The 16,618-nt window shown below is 42.7% G+C and overlaps 1 pseudogene across 1 annotated transcript; it reads right to left on the bottom strand.

Annotated features, from left to right (window-relative positions):
- Nucleotides 1-12,994: 12,994 nt before the first annotated feature.
- Nucleotides 12,995-13,899, bottom strand: LOC308241142 (small ribosomal subunit protein uS2-like; annotated as a pseudogene). The gene has a single exon. The product of its transcript is annotated as a small ribosomal subunit protein uS2-like (transcript).
- Nucleotides 13,900-16,618: the final 2,719 nt, after the last annotated feature.

The raw sequence follows: 16,618 nt of genomic DNA, 5'->3' as shown, positions 1-16,618 counted from the left end.
CTGCCTGAAGCACCAGAGCAGGTGATTCTCAGAGGGTGTCTCAAAGCCAAGGGCAGCTGCTACCAACAATTTCAGTTGCCTGCCCTCGGTGTGTGGTTCCTCCCCACTAAAACCACAGCAAACCATCTCAGGTGCCGGACAGTTATTTTTATCCACTTGTCATTGGAAAACTTTAACTCTAAACCACACTGAGCAAAGAAACTGCAGACTTTTCTCCAACAATGAAAACACAACACAGAAGAGGGCAGAGATGATGTCGGGTTGACACAGACAGTACAAAAAATTCATCACACCCTTTTCCCACATTTAAACTTCCAAGCAGCAACCAGCACCACGCCATGCTTCTGGCCAACATGATGCAAGTAAAAATGTACTCATAGCATTTATTTTATTTTATTTTATTTTATTTTATTTTATTTTATTTTATTTTATTTTATTTTATTATTTTTTTATTGTTTGAAGTATTACAAATAGTAGTACATATGTCTCCTTTTTTTTCCCATTGACCTCCCCCCCCCAGCTTCCCCTACCCCCCAGTACATGCCTTTACCTGCCCCGCCCCCCCAGTGTCTTGTATTCATTGGTTATGCTTATATGCATGCATACAAGTCCTTCGGTTGATCTCTTACAGCGCCCCCACAACCTCCCCTGCCTTCCCGCTGTAGTTTGACAGTCTGTTCAATGCTTCTTTGCCTCTGTATCTGTTTTTCCCCCCATTTCTTTCCTTTAAAAAATCTTGCCTCTGCAGACTAGAAATAAACATATAATAACAAAAAATGTTTGAGTCCCAATTTCAATGTTCAACAGTTCTGAGTCCCCGTTTCAATGTCAAACAGTTCCTTATGTGTACATGTCAGCAATGATATCTGGATGGTGGGCACATGGTGGCAATGCAGGTCCAACCCTCTCTGGTTTGGTCCTAGGCAACCTGCTGCAACGCACAGCTGCTGACTGCTAGCGTGGCAAGGCGTCGTCAGCGTCTTCCATCTCTGGACTGTTTCTCTTCTGTCTTCATGGCTGGAGCAGTCCTGTCAATTCCTCTCTGTTGCAGGAATCCACATGGTCTTGGAGTTGTTTTCTGAAAATATACAAACATATTCTCGACCAAAAGTTAATAAAGGAATCTTTTCTATTTAATTGATTTGGGATCCTTTTTATTTTTGCCCAAACGATTTTCCTTTGTCTTATTTAGACATCATGTGTGTTTTTCATGGGTGTCTTGCTGTTAGCATTACAAATGAAAGTTAATTTTGTAAAGTAAAAATTTTCTAGATGTAATTTACTTATAGGATATTTTTCCTTACATGATATTACCCTACTATCCCCCCCTTTTTTGATTAATGGAGGCTTTTGTAAATTTTATAATGCAGTCTTGATAACTTTAAATTTTAATTTTTTGCACAAAAATATGACTGCTTTAGTTTCATTGCATGTTCGGGAATTTTACCATGAGATGAACTACCAATAGAAATTTTAGTTACCACTTTAGGAACAGCTTTTTATCCAGTACAATTAAATTTTCTTGAATATTCACTTATTTCAATTAGCCTATTTAAATTAATCTGAAAACTTGAATATTATTTTACTGTCAAATTTAATACTCTACCAACAATCTTAGTTTACCCTGTAAATATTAGTGGAAAGGATTATTTGCATTCTTGAGTAGGCCCTGAGCATTGCTGGTGCTAGGCTGGATTTAGATATAGGGCAGCTGCTGTCGGCCAAGTCTCTGTCTGTTATCTGGGTCCCAATCTGAGCTGGGCCAAGTCACACTGTCTGTCACCTGTGTCCCGATCTGAGCTGTGCGTGGGAAGCAAAGCAGCCATGGGAGCAGGAGACCTCCCTCAGACGGGGCAGGGGTTCAGGCCCCTGCAAGGTTGGGGGGGTGAGGGTCTGTGCCCCACCTCTGATGATCCCCAAGTTCTCTCCTAATGGCCCCTCTGTGACTGTGCCTGTCTTAGGTTGTTCCTTCCCTGAGGAATCTTACCCATCTCTGGCTAACCAGTCATCCTCCGGGGCCAAGCAGGGTGATGTGAGGTTCAGTTCTGTCTCCTTGGTTGCCTATGTCCCCGTGGCCTCCACGCCCAGCACCTGCCTTGGGATCCCCTGGCCTGCTGGCGGGGCCCCAGCGCTGACCACATATCTCGGGGAACTCAGGTTTCTTCTCCAGGGAGGGCCCGGCTCACACAATTGGGCGAGAGACAGATCCATGATACCAGCCACCCCGAGGCTTCCAGCTCAGCGTGAACAGAAAGCTCAGGCAACAGCTGAGGACAACTGGATTGTGAGAAGAGGGTCCCTCTTGGCACAAAAGGCAAGAGGGGCCAATATAGAATGCTCAAGTGCCTTCCCAGCACCCTAATTCCTTCTGAAAGGGATTAAATCCTTTCATGTCCTTTTTTTTTTTTTAAATTGCTGCCAAAGATTCAAAGAATTAGTTTGTAAGTTTGTTTGGGATAACTGTACAATATGCTGTTGTAAAATATCTAAAATTATAATGACATTGTAGAATAATATCATGTAAGGGTATTCTTTGCTCTAGGCCATGGCAATTCAATTTCAAACTGGCTGTCAATTTCTTTTTGTAACTTTATATAAACTTTGTCAGGGAGGCAAAAACACAAATTACTTACTTTAGTTCAAGAGGCCAAATATATTGACTTTCAATTACAATCCTTACGACTTTTGAAGGAAACTTCTCTTTGTTTCCTTCCAAAATAATTTTCGGGCTACAGAGAGTTTCATTTAAAAATCTTTGTCACATGAAACAATTTCTCTTAAGGTTATGGTGACCACTTTATCGGGGGGATCTCCGCCCTTCCCGGCTGCAAACTGTCTCACCAGTTGTGCCTCCTTCGCCAATTTGGGCTGGATTCCACTCGTTTCAGCTGCTCCCTCTATTTACTCCGGGACAAGGCTCAGGAACCGTCTGTCTATTCCACCACCATTTCTTTCCCCCTACTCATAGCATTTAAAACCATCCAGATAATCACCTTAGTTCTAGAACTTGCATAACATCAGTAGACCATTTACATATTCACTTATTTAAACTGAAGAATAATATTTATAGTTAAGAGATGTTTTACTTGAATACTATGTATTTTTTAAAATGTAGAATTTTACACTATTTCAACTGAGCTCCATAAAATATCACACTGAAATTTTTACAAGTTATTATAAAACCTGAAAAAACTCTTCCTTCAGTTCTACCTAAATGAAGGAGGAAAATTCTTCTGCCATTTATTCTCCTCCTATATGGTGTTATGCCTTTGTTCACACATTATTTTATACTAAATGAAGTCATACACTCTAGTGATAAATCTAACTGGAAAATCTCAATGACCATAAACAATGATTCTCATCCCATCCTCTTCAGTATTAGAAGAATCTATAAAACATATAGAATATGTTTGTAATATAAAGGTGATATTATGTATTGCCCCCAAGGAAATTCAGTGATTCTTATAAAATAAAAGTTAAGAAATTTGAGTTAAACCTGCTTGGATCCTGCAGTGTAGCCATCCATTTATGTACCTGTGCCAGGTTAGATGTGTATGGGTCCTACTCCCAAGGCTCCCAGTCCAGTAGAGGAACTCACCTGCTGGAACAAACTTTCCCATCTCAAACTGAATTAGAGGAAGTTATCCATATCACCAAATAATTCTTGTCTTTTCCAAAAGAATCACCAAAGAGCTCTTTTGAACTGGTGATGAGATTCTCTCATTATGATTATCTCTCTTACCCAAACTGAAGTTACACTCGTTTGCAGAGAAAGCAAGACTGTCAGCAGGTGGCTCCAGCAAAGCCATTTGGGGAACTGAATGACTGAATGCACTTGGTCATAAATGAATGCACTTAGGTGTCCCTCCAAGTTGCCTTGGTTTTCAAGGGAACCTGTGGTCAGGTGGCTGGGTTCCCTATTTTTCAGAAGATGAATCTGAATTCTTATAATGTTTTTTAGAAACATCTTATTGAATCAACTTTTAAACAAGAGGTTGGTGTTAATAAATGCCATAGGCTGGATTCTACAAAATATAGATGAGTTCCCATTATAAAAAGAGGATAACGCTATCTCCAACAATGGACTGTGAAGTCATAGGGCCAGAGGCTCCAGAGAGTTGCTAATATACTGCCAGCAGCTGTCCAGAGAGGACCATAGGAGGTGAAACTGTAAGACACCTTCTCTTTTAGGGCAGGAAACCGTGGCCTGGAGAAGAAAACACTTGCCTGAAGGCCCCCACACAGTGGAAGACTGAGTGGACCCCAGTTACAGGCTGCTCAGGTGGCTAGCATCCCTGAGCAAGTCAGCACCACATGGCAAGGAGAGACACAGTCTGTGCTCAGAGATCTTGAGAAGAAATGGTTCCCCAGTCATTATTCCTTTGCTTATTAACCATCACTGACTACAGATCTATTTGGAACACACCAGTGATGTCATTTTACAAATGAGATAACTAATAGAAACACTGCAATTCAATATATAGGAAAAAACCCTCCAATATTCAAATTTTAAAAAAAGGGAAATGTTGTTAATAGCTGTAATGTATAGAGTCCGTTATATATAAACTAGCCTATAAGTTATTGAGGGTTCTAATAATATAGTTAAGGGTTATGAGTAAGCATAGTGTTCAGGTTACACAAGGTTTAGTTTAAAATATGGTTCCTATTATACATCAACTTGGGCACTTGTACAAGTTAACCTCTCTGAGCCTCAGTTTTCACATATATAAAATGGGAATGTCATAATGAGAGATAATCTATATAAAGTACTGAGCCCAATGTTGCCATATAATCTGTACCCACTAAACGTTAGCCTTAAAATATGCACCATAGATTAAGTAAATGGTCACTGTTTGCAACTGACAAAGCCTTAAGAGGTTAATTCCAATTATTGGGGCCATTGTGCCAGGTGGCATTTCCAATGGTGTTGATACAGATGTTCTTAAAGTGTAAGTCCCTAAAGGAGGTGTATCTATGCATATGAGCATGACCACTGGACATAGACAGTAGGAGGGTGGGGGCGTGTGCTTGGGGGGGGGGGCAGGAGTGGGCGGAGAGAGGTCAATGAGAGAAAAGGGAGACATATGTACTAGTAATACTTTCAACAATAAAGAATTTTTTTTAAAAAAGTGTAAGCCCCTGCCTTATGGGTTTCTCCAGGTGTTCTGGGAACGTGCACTCAAAGTCTCACATAGGAACTTTTGACTGTTCACAAATATGTTCCAATATTATTTTCTATTTTTTTTTTTCTGAGAAAAAGGAGAAATGATGGGGCTTCACTACTTTAGCATGTAGAAAACTTAAGGGACATTTTTTTTTTAGTTCTGAGTAAATACAAGTTAAAATAATATAAATCACGAAGATTTTTACAAGGTTGGCCAATCTAGCTGATGTAACCACAAGTTGGATTCTCCTATTCATGTAGCCACCAAGACTCTAAGGCTGGGCGGGCGATGAATGACCAGGATGGACAGTCAGATAAAGCCTGTGGGTGCAGCCAGTTCTAAGACATAATTCAGAAAGAGACAGCTTCAGCCAGGAGGAGGGGCACTTGGGCATAAGGGTAGAAAGTACGAGACAGAGGTATTTTTAAAGGTTAAGTGAGAAGCCTGCATCTATCCAGCTCCACTTCTTAGTGGAATGTGGCCTCCGGCAGGACATTTAACCTTGCTAAGCCTGAGTTTTGTTAATGGTAAAGTGAGACAGACTTAGCCACATGCAGAGTCCAAAGCAAAAGCATAAACGTAGGCCATTATTTTGACTGAGATAACTCAGTGAAGACGCTGAAGCCTGAGTACAAAGCGCCCACAAACCAAGAGGCAATGGTAGAGTGAGCTCCACACAGAAAGGAAAGGACTCCTGGACCAGCCCCACAGGAGAAGGTGAAGGCCCCTCCTTCTTGCTCTCAATGCCCTGGCCTCTGCCATTGCCCTTATTTCAGGCGCTCATCCTCCCACACTGGGACCTTAGTGGTCTCCCTGCTCCTTCAAACATCCCCACTCCCATTCATTCTTCCCCGTGTTACCAGGCAGTAGGTCCTACAATGAAAACCTGACCCAGCTGCCATTCCGCTAAAAACCTTTCAGCAAGGATTTTCGTAAGAACGACCCCAGAATCCTGGGCATGGCCGTAGCCTTCCATGACTGGCAAGTCCTTTCATCTCTTGCCTCACCTGCACATGGGAGAATTCTGGAAGCCAGAGAAAAGCAAGCTGAGATATCTGCTTGGGAGCAGAGAAACTGCATTTACCTAAGTATTTACCCATATCCGTTCTCACCTTTCACTGCACTGTCACCTGGGGATTTTATAAAAACCCTATGCCCAGGCTGTGCTCCAGGCTAACTGTGGGACCCAGGCATCAGTATTCTGAAGCTCCTCTGGCTATTCTGATAGGCAGTTGAGGTTGTGGGTCACAGCTATGCACTCATTCTCGTCTTAAAAAAAAAAAAAAGAATCTCGCCCTGACTGGTTTTGCTCAGTGGATAGAGTGTCGGCCTGCGGACTGAAAGGTCCCAGGTTCGATTCCTGTCAAGGACATGTACCTTGGTTGCGGGCACATCCCCAGGGGGAGGTGTGCAGGAGGCAGCTGATTGGTGTTTCTCTCTCACCGATGTTTCTAACTCTCTATTCCTCTCTGTAAAAAATCAATAAAATATATTTTTTTAAAAAAGAGTCTTAATCACTTGTTTGAAGTCCAAATATGTCAGCCTCAAATTCTGTTATCAACCACCTGCTAATCATTGCTTACTTTGGGAGAAACATTGATCAATTTCAAAAAGAGGACATCAGGGAAGTGAAGATGCATGATCAATTCCGGAAGTTGGAGGCAGCCTGGTCTCCCGCAAGGCCCGTGGTTTTACAAACACCCTCCTGAATGTCAATGAGCATGAGTCCTCGTGGCCTGGGCAGCTCTCCGTGAACAGCCTGGTCCCATCCAACTTGGCACAGCAGGACCAGCCTGGGGAGGGAGGAAGTGACTCAGGGTTGTCCTCTCCCCCACAACAGGACCAGGCTGTAACCTTTTGTGAAAGGACGGGTAAAAATAGCAGCAGCACTTCAGGAAGAGCTCAGAATTTTTAGATTCTGAACCATCTGATTATGTAACTGAGGTTAAGTGATCCAAGGAAGGGCAGGTAATAATTATTTATCGTCTCTTGCGTGTCCTGGGTTAGGTTCCTATGTGAGTCTTCTGTCTTTATTTACACAAGGACTGTGAGGCTGGTGTTGTAATCTCCTTTATATAAATGAGGAGCTGGTGAGCAGAGATGCACATTGGAATCACCCAGCTAACAAACAGCAGAGAGGGGACGAATACTGGTGCCGCATGCAGAAGGCACGCTGTGCACCTTTCATAGCTGGCTCCTTGCATTGCTTGTCCAACCACTCACACTCCTGCCTGCTCCTGGCTCAGCCTTAATGCTGGCACTGAGGTAGGCATGGGCATGGCCTTCTCCAGGAGCCAGCACGCTGTGTGGCTGTGTTCTAGGGTTCCTGTAAAGATGTGGTGAGAGATAAGAGCAGGGCCTGGTGCAGGTGGCCTTGAGTTCCAGGCTAACCTGAGTGGCTGGTATCCTGTAGGCAGTAAAAGTTCATTAAAAGGCATTAACACATTTTCAACAGCATGGATGGAACTGGAGAGGATTGTGGTAAGCGAAATAAGCCAGTCAGAGAAAGATAAATATCACATGATCTCACTCATATGTGGGATATAATGGCCAACAAAACTGATGAACAAAAATAGATCCAGAGACAAGGTAGCACTGAACAGACCATCCAACCTCAGAGAGAAGGCAGGGGAGGGGGGGTTAGAGATCAACCAAAGGACTTGTGTGCATGCATATTAATGCACATAATCAATGGACACAGACACTGGGGTGGTGGGGGCTTGCCTTCGGGGGTGGGAGTGGCCAGGGGTGGGGTCAATCAGGGAAAAAGGAGACATATGTAATACTTTAAACAATAATAAAAAAAGGGCATTAACAGAGGGAGGAGATGCGATCCAGGTCTCAGGAAGATGCACCTGGCAAAACTACTACAGTGGGTCTATGAAGGAGCAAACAGAACTTAGAAAATAAGTTGGAAGACTCTTCAAGTGCTCAGATTGTGGTCTCTAAATGCCTTTTGCTATAAAAAGAACCAAGGATTCTTATAAAGTAGCCATTCCCAGGTCTGAGGCAAAAATTAAGACAAAAAGAAAAGAAACAATCAAACACCAGAAAACCACTGAGGTCATGTCAAAGGACACAGGCATGAACTTGAAACTCTCCCATCAGCTAGAAGTGGGACAATTTCAATAAAAAAGAATAATGACTGACATGGATTGAAGCATGTCAAGTATACAAAAATCTGTGCGTTCATTAATAATGTAGCATCCCTTTCTGCCTCCAAAAAACAGAAACAGCAACAACAAAAAAACCCAGAAAATATAGTTCATTGGTTAACTACTTTTGGAAGTTGCTGGGGCACTAACTCTTTATTTTGAAGAGTGATAAATGAAGGAAAAGAATGAAGCATTTATCCTATTTTTTCCTGTGCTAATTCTTTTAGGGCAATGAAGTGGTCAATAAGGAAATGGTTTTCTTTAAAGAAAAGTCACAATCAGTAATTAATGGGGTAGGAATGTTAGAATTAGAAAATCACCAATTTGCAACTCTTACTGAAATAGTGAATTTAGGCAATGATCATCAGTAGCTATGAAAGCCATGAAGTGAAGGTTGAGCAAGTTAGCATCTAAGACAGGCAGGACCTCTCAGAGGATGAGAGAGACCTAAGCCAGCTCCAGGGATCGAGACCCTAAATAATCCTATATAATAAAAGGCTAATATACAAATTGACCAAACAGTGGAATGACTGGTCACTATAATGCGTACTGATCACCAAGGGGCAGATGCTCAATGCAGGAACTGCCCCCTGGTGGTCAGTGTGCTCCCACAGGGGGAGCACTGCTCAACCAGAAGCCGGGCTGATGGCTGGTGAGCCCAACACTGGTGGAGGGAGCCTCTCCTGCTTCCACTGCAGGCGGGCGGTAAGGAGCAAGGGGTCCCAGATTGCGAGAGCTTCAGACTGTGAGAGGGATGTCTGACTGCTGGCTTAGCCCCAATCCCCTGGGGATTGGGGCTAAGCCAGCAGGCAAACATCCCCCAATGGATCCTGGACTGTGAGAGGGCACAGGCCGGGCTGAGCGTCCCCCCACCCCCACAAGTGCACAAATCTCATGCACCAGGCCTCTAGTTATACAATAAAACAAAGAAATACCAAAATCATACACACATTCTGTGGTCTTTTTCAAAAGTTTAGGTTTAATACTAACCAACTTCTATACACACCCTCACAGTGACTATATTATAATGAAACCTAGAGACAACATCCTTCATGAATGTGCGCCATCCTACAACCTTAGCCCAGACTCCATTACAGACTGCTGGGCACATCTCAGAAGACTTCCCAGGTGTAAAAACAATAATGCTAACTCCTGCCTTCCAAATCTATCCTACCCCAGATTGTAGCTGTATATGGTGAGGGCCAGACGAGTAATGGTTTTCCTGCAGTAATAACTGCCCTCACATTTACCTGTCCATCTACACAGCTTCTCACTCTGCCTTTCCATTCATGACCTTGTATTACCTTACCTATGTGGTTATTAAAGCCAGTCCCACCACTTCACAGCAAATTACATATTCTCAGGCAAATTCAAGAACATTATTCCAGAAATTCTTTGGCTATATAATTATTTTTCTTTCTCAATGGAATCATTAATATCAGCACAAAATCTGTTTATTAACTCTCATTAAAAGTACCTTTTCTTGAGCCACTTCTCCATCAACTTCCACCAAATTTCTTAGCTCCCTTTTTATAGAAAAACTCCTTGAAAACTCTAGCCGATTTTGCTCAGTGGATAGAGTGTTGGCCTGCAGAGTGAAGGGTCCCAAGTTTGATTCTGGTCAAGGGCACAAACCTGGGTTGTGGGTTCAATCCCCAGTAGGGGGCATGCAGGAGGCAGCTGATCAATGATTCTCTCTCATCGTTGGTGTTTCTATCTCTCTCCCTCTCCCTTCCTCTCTGAAATCAATAAAAATATATATTTTTTTGCCAAAACCGGTTTGGCTCAGTGGATAGAGCGTCAGCCTGCGGACTGAAAGGTCCCAGGTTCGATTCCGGTCAAGGGCATGTAACTTGGTTGCGGGCACATCCCCAGTAGGAGTTGTGCAAGAGGCAGCTGATCGATGTTTCTGACTATCTATCACTCTTCCTTCCTCTCTGTAAAAAAATCAATAAAATATATTTAAAAATATATATATATATATATTTTTTAAAAAAACCAACTCTTTAAAAGACTTACCTATACTTGTATCTGTGTCTTCTCTTCCCACCTTTTCTTAAACACATTCTGCTCCCATCCCATTCTTGCTGACCCCCATCTTCTCTATCTAAGGATAAGCCCAGTCCTTATCTTACTTTATCGGCCAGCGGCCTATAGTGCAGCTCTTCACTCCCTCCTCTTTGAGGCACCTTCTCCAGGCTCCTACAACTCCACTTTCACCAGGATTGCCTCTTACTTCACTTGTTGCTCCTTCTGAGCCTCTTTTGCTGGTTCCTTCTCTCTCCTCAACTTCTTAACATCATGGTCTGGGCACAATCTTTGATCCTTTTCTTGGTTTAGGCATTTTATTGACTTTCAATCATAGACTGATCCTTCCAACTTTAAACTCCAGCCCAGATCTCTTGTGCCACCCACTAAGTCTCCCATGGGCATCTAATAAACCTTCCACATTACATGGGGAAAACTGAAGTCTTGATCTCTCCTCCCAAACCTTTTCTGCTTGCAACCTGCCTTATCTTAGTTGATGTCAATTCCATTTTTATGGTTGTTTGGACTCTGTAGTGTGTACTCTTCTTTTTTTCATAATCCACATCCAGTCTTTCAAGACATTCTATTGGCTCTACCATAAAAATATATCCAGAATTTGACAACTTCTCAACACTCTGCTACTTCCCATCATCAGTTCATGCCTGAGTCACTGCAAGCCTTTTGTGGCAGATACCAGCCAGATGTTCACAGAATCCATTTTCTCTTTTTCCTGGGCACACATCTGGCCTGCATTCTCCAGCCACCACCTCCAGGCCTGGCAGTAAAACCTTCCACCTGCTTGATGCTTACTGGTCTACCTCCTTCTGGCCTAATCTCAATACAGCAGCCAGAGTGACCCTTGAAGCATAAGTCAGACCATATCACTTCCAAACCCTTTCTGATGCTCCCATTCCCCTCCAATAAAAGCCAGAGCCCCACCAATGGCCACAAGGGCCTCTAGGATGGACTGCTTTGACCTTAACCCCTCTCTCTCTCTCTCCACTTACGCTCTCTATCCATCACTTTGGCCACACTAGCCTTGTGCCCCCACACGCCAGGCACTCTTCCACCTAGGGTTTGCCTGGCTGGGTCCCCTGCCTGAAATCTTCTCTGGACTAGCTTCCTTGCCTCCTTCAAGTATGTGCTCAAGTATCCTCTTTGTGATTGGGTCTATCCTGGTTAGCATATCAGAAGCCACCATCCTCTTGCTTCAGTATGCCCAATTCTCCTGGTCCCTGCTCTTTTTTTCCCTTTTCATGACACAGAATTTACCACTTTCTAATATACTATGTAAGTTACTTATTGTTTATTATCTTTCTTCCTCCTGCTCTACCAGTCCTTCTAGAATGCAACTCCATGGAGGTCTTTTGTTCAATGATATATCCCAACCACTTAAAAATGTGTGTGGCACACAGTAGGTATTTAATAAGTATATGTGAACTAAAGTAATCAATCCCATAAGTATTATTATAGGATTATTTCTATTTTACAAGATTACATGTATTATTCATATAATTGCTTTTGTAAGACAATTACTTAGCATTTACTGTGTGTATAGCACTGTGGGGGTACAATAAAGGACATATTCATATTCACTGTCTTCATTTACTCACTTTTTAAAAAAGATTTCTTACTGATTTTTAGAGAGAGAAGAAAGGAGGTGGAGAGAGAAACATTAATGTAAGGACAAAACATTGATCGGCTGCCTCCTGCACAGGCCACGTGAATCAAACATTCAACCTTTTGGTGCATAGGATGATACCCAAACAACTGAAGCACACTCTCTGGCCCAGACCCTCACTTCTAATTCATTCCCTCACCCATTCCAATCTGACTTCTTCCTCATCATGAACAGAAATTATTCTTATCAAGGTCACCAGTTGCTAGATCTAATGAGCATTTCAAGTTGTCATCCCAACTGGACATTTTAGCAACATTTGACTGAATACTCAGTCTCATGCTTAGAAGCACTAGACCTCTTTAACAGTGTGTGCCACCCAGGACCACTGTCTCATGGAAACACTCTGGCCCTGCGCTTCTTCTGAATACCTTACTCCCCCGTTTTCCTCCTCCCCCCAGGCTGCTTCATCTCAGCCTCCCGTGCCAGAACACATTTTCCTCCACCCAGCCCTTAAATTATGATTTTCCCAAGCATCAATTTGAAGCACTTTACACTTATCTGTGATTTAATCTGCACTCACAGCTTTAACTGACATTCTTTGCTTATGATCCTCAGCTATATCTTCACTGAGCTTGGGACTCACCTCCAACTGACCCTGTCAACATTTCCACTTGGATGTCTCCAAGTCTCTGTGTCCAAACTTGACCTCCTATCTTCTCTTCCACACCATCCATCCAACATCCAGACCAGAGACCTGGGGGGAGTCTGACATTCACCCCTCTCTCGTGCTGTACTTCATCCTACCACAATAGACCACAATTTCTTACCTAATCCATTCTTGCCTCTTCTAATCTGCTCTAATCTACTTTCCCCAATCAAAAAAAAAAAAAATCTTTTAAAAACTCAAAAAATATGACTTTCTTTTCTCTGTTTAAAATTCTTCAGTATCTTTGTTTTTTTTGTTTGGTTTCTAGGTTTGTATTTTTTTTAGAAACTGTTTATTTTCTGTCAACCTTATTTCCATTTTAAGAGTTTGTGGGAGAACAATTTAAGACTACTCTAGTTGGTCCTACCCATTCAGTGGCCTGAGCAGTGGGGGCTGCAGACCAGTCTTCAGTGGCAGGCTGAGCAACACAGTCCTTAGTAGGAAAGTGCTGAAGGCGCACAAAGGGCATTGCAGGCTTTCAGACCTGTCTGTGACCTCAGGCTGAGCAGCAGGGCACTCGGGAGTTGGAGCAGCCCATTCACCCTGAAATACCTCCTTGGTCACAGCTGTTTCAGCATGGCATGCTCTTCCTTTCCAACCTCCTTGGGGTCTCTGTAGAAGCGGAGATCAGGTGTGACCTCCCACGGGTGTTCATGGGGATGGTGGCATGCATGTGCAGTACTTCTTGGGCCAGCATCCACCACATCAGACCCACTGAGTGAGCCCCCCTGTTGTTGCAAGGGCTGACAATGTCCAGAGAGCACAGAGGAGAGTCTGCATTACACAGAGCAATGGTGGGCAGGTTAACATAAGACACCTCTGTGAGAGGCCGGTGGTCAGCCCTGGGATCAGTAACCACCAGGAGTCTCGGCTCCGGCAGGCTGCCCGGATCCAGCTTGGTGGAGGTTCCAGGAGTGAAGCGGCCAGCAGTAGGAGTGGCTCCAGTGGCAGCAGCAGACTTCAGCACAGCTCGCTGGCCGGTGTTCTTGGATGATATGACACTGACATCAGCGGGGTGTTCAATGGCAACAATGGCATGAGCTGCCAGCAGAAGCTTCTCCCAGGTTCTCGTCAGATTTATGCTGTAGACGCCATCACTCTTCCTTTTGTAGATATACTGCTCCATTTGGAAGTCAAGGTTGGTGCCACCTAAGTGGGTCCCTGCTGCAAGGAATTTGAGGACATCCCCGCCTTCGTTTGCAGAACATCAAGGGCTCCGGACATTGTGAAAGTTTCCCTTTAAGTAAGTCACGTGGGAACCTAGAACAACATATGAGTCCCTCTCTGGGTAGTGCAGAAAGGCTTCCTTTTCCTTTTTTTTTTTTTTTTTTTTTTGATAAAAATTGGAATCTTTGACATGGCCTGCAAAGAATGTAGACTTGGACCCGCTCACTCACCTCCTTGCATTTACTGCAACCACTTCTTCCCTTATGCCCTGCTTCCTAGGACTTTCCTACATCCTCAAACACTCCTGGCCTCAGGATCCTCACAGGCTGCTCCTTCCTAGCTGGCCCACACTCATCCTTCATAGTGTAGCTTAAGCATTACTTCCTTAGAGAGCTTTTTCTGTCCCTCCAGAGAAGTTCTGGGCCCTGTCTTAGTTCAGCTATAGCAGAGTACAGCAGACTGGGTGGCTTAAGTAACAGACATTGATTTCTCACCATTGTAGAGGCTGCAAGCTTATGGCCCGCTTACACAGCATGGTTATAATTTAAGCGTAGATTTATTTTCAAAATTGAGACATTAAATTTAGAAGTTGAGTTTAACCAAACAAAGTCTTACAAGCTAGCTAATCAAAATATTTACAAATGCAGCTACCAACCGCTCAACTTCTATAATTTAATACCTCCTAGTCTGCACCTGGCAAATTACTCAAGGGCACAAGAAAAGATCAGCAATCTAGGAAAACAAATAAAATTGTTTTCTAGAATCTGTGTTCTTCCTTTCATTCAAAAAAAGGCATAGAATGGCCCTGCATTTTCGCCTGAGAGAGTGCTGAGTGGCACTCAGGGAATGCAGTGGCATACAAGCTTCAGGCCAAATTGGATTCTGTTTTTAGCAGAGCTTCCATTTAAAAACTTAGTTTTCTGACAAAACCGCAGTGGAACATAACCTCTGTGTGGACAGGAGTCCTGGGGCAGAGACATGTGAAGCAGAAACACTCACACACAGGATTGCGAAAACCTCATGAATAGACAGAAGTCCTGGTTTGCGAGGTCAGAGGCCAGTGCAGGGCCACTATCACCCTCAAATTCTGCCTCTGAATCATGACTCCAAAAATGGTGCAATAGCATCAATTGACCACCCACCCCCCCGCCCCATTAAGTTTCTTCAGTTTTAAATGACTCCTTTTACTTCAAGACATCTGTATTTGTATGTAAAAGTTCCCATTTTCAGATATTTGATTTTATCTGGGCCTACTTGGTAGAGAATATCTGATAAAAGCTGTATTTGTTTTCTATTGCTTCCATAGCAAATTACCACAATATAAATTTATCTCCCAGTTCTATAGGGCAGAAGACCTATACAGTTCTCACTGGGCTAAAACCGAGGTGTTGGCAGACTGCATTTCTTTCTGGGGCTCCAGTGGAGAATCCGTTCCTGTTCATTTGGATATTGGAAGAATTCATTTCCTTGGGATTGTGAAGGTAGGTCCTGGTTTCCTTGCTGGTGTCAACTGAGGGCCATTCCCAGCTTTTAGAGGCCACTGCATCCTTGGCTCATCCTTGGCCCTTTCTACATCTTATTTCTTCTTCCACATTAGCAGATTTTATTTCTTAAGTCTGTAACAAATCTTTCCTCCTTGCTTTCATTTCTACTAGCTGATGCTTCCACATCTTTAAAGCCCACAGTGGTGGACTGAGTCTCTCTTATGCTTTGAATATCTCCTCCTTTTATCCTCTCATCTCTTTGACTGCACTGAGAAATGTTCTTCATCTTTAAGGACACATGTGATTAGATTGGGCCCATCAGCCTCATCCAGCATATTCTCTCTATCTCAAGATTCTTAACCTCATCTGCAACAGGTATCATATTCCAGGGATGTAAATATCATTGGAAGGGGGGGGGGGTCCATTATTTCACCTCAATAGTGTTTATTTGATTTAGGCGTGGTGGGTGCTGAAGAGATTTTCTTTAGAACTTTAAGTGAGCTTCTCTGAACCAAAATGATATCCTCATAAAGTATCTAGCATTATCTTCTGATAGTTACGAGACTCAGTTATTTCAGTTTCTTGGAGAATTACTTTTTATGTTAGTAAGCTCTCAAAGAACATTATTACCCTGCCCACTGAGCTTTACACAGAGCCTCAATATCATTATTTTATTCCTTAAATTCTCTGTTTTGCCTTGGTCAACTATAATGTGAGTTGCTTTTCCTGTTGTATATGTTTATTTTCTTTCTGTTAGGTCTTCTGGAGAGGGCCCAGATCATCAATTTTCCCTGTTTTTCCAGAGGAAAAAAGAGCCCAGGGAAGGGGAGGTTTTCTCACTCGCTCTCCATTTCATTTCCCTAGACTTTTGAATTTTTACACAGTCCTTGCATCCTGATTTTTCCAAAAGCACATTTTTAACAGAACTATTTGTACAATTTCCCTGCTTCTTCACTTCATATTATGAGTATAACCATAAATTTTTTAAAATATCAAAAATATATATTTCTCTTTATATTCACTGCATTCTTGTCATTTATAATATTCAGCCATTAAGACACTGAAGTAGCTGGACTTCAAAGCAGCTGAGTTAAGAAATATATCAATAACCTGATCAATATTTTAGTTGTGTGATATCCAGATGTTTTGAGATGTGACATTAAAGAAAGAAAAATAATATACACCACATTTTATCACTTTAGTTAATTAATAGACCCTGAATTTTAGTTTCCATTTCTGTCATATTCTGAATTTACCCATGTTGTTGTCTCTCTTTTACATCTGAGAAAAAT

Source organism: Plecotus auritus, assembly GCF_963455305.1.
Source record: "Plecotus auritus genome assembly, chromosome: 2".
Lineage (NCBI taxonomy): Eukaryota > Metazoa > Chordata > Mammalia > Chiroptera > Vespertilionidae > Plecotus > Plecotus auritus.
This window is presented reverse-complemented; position numbering and strand designations above follow the sequence as displayed.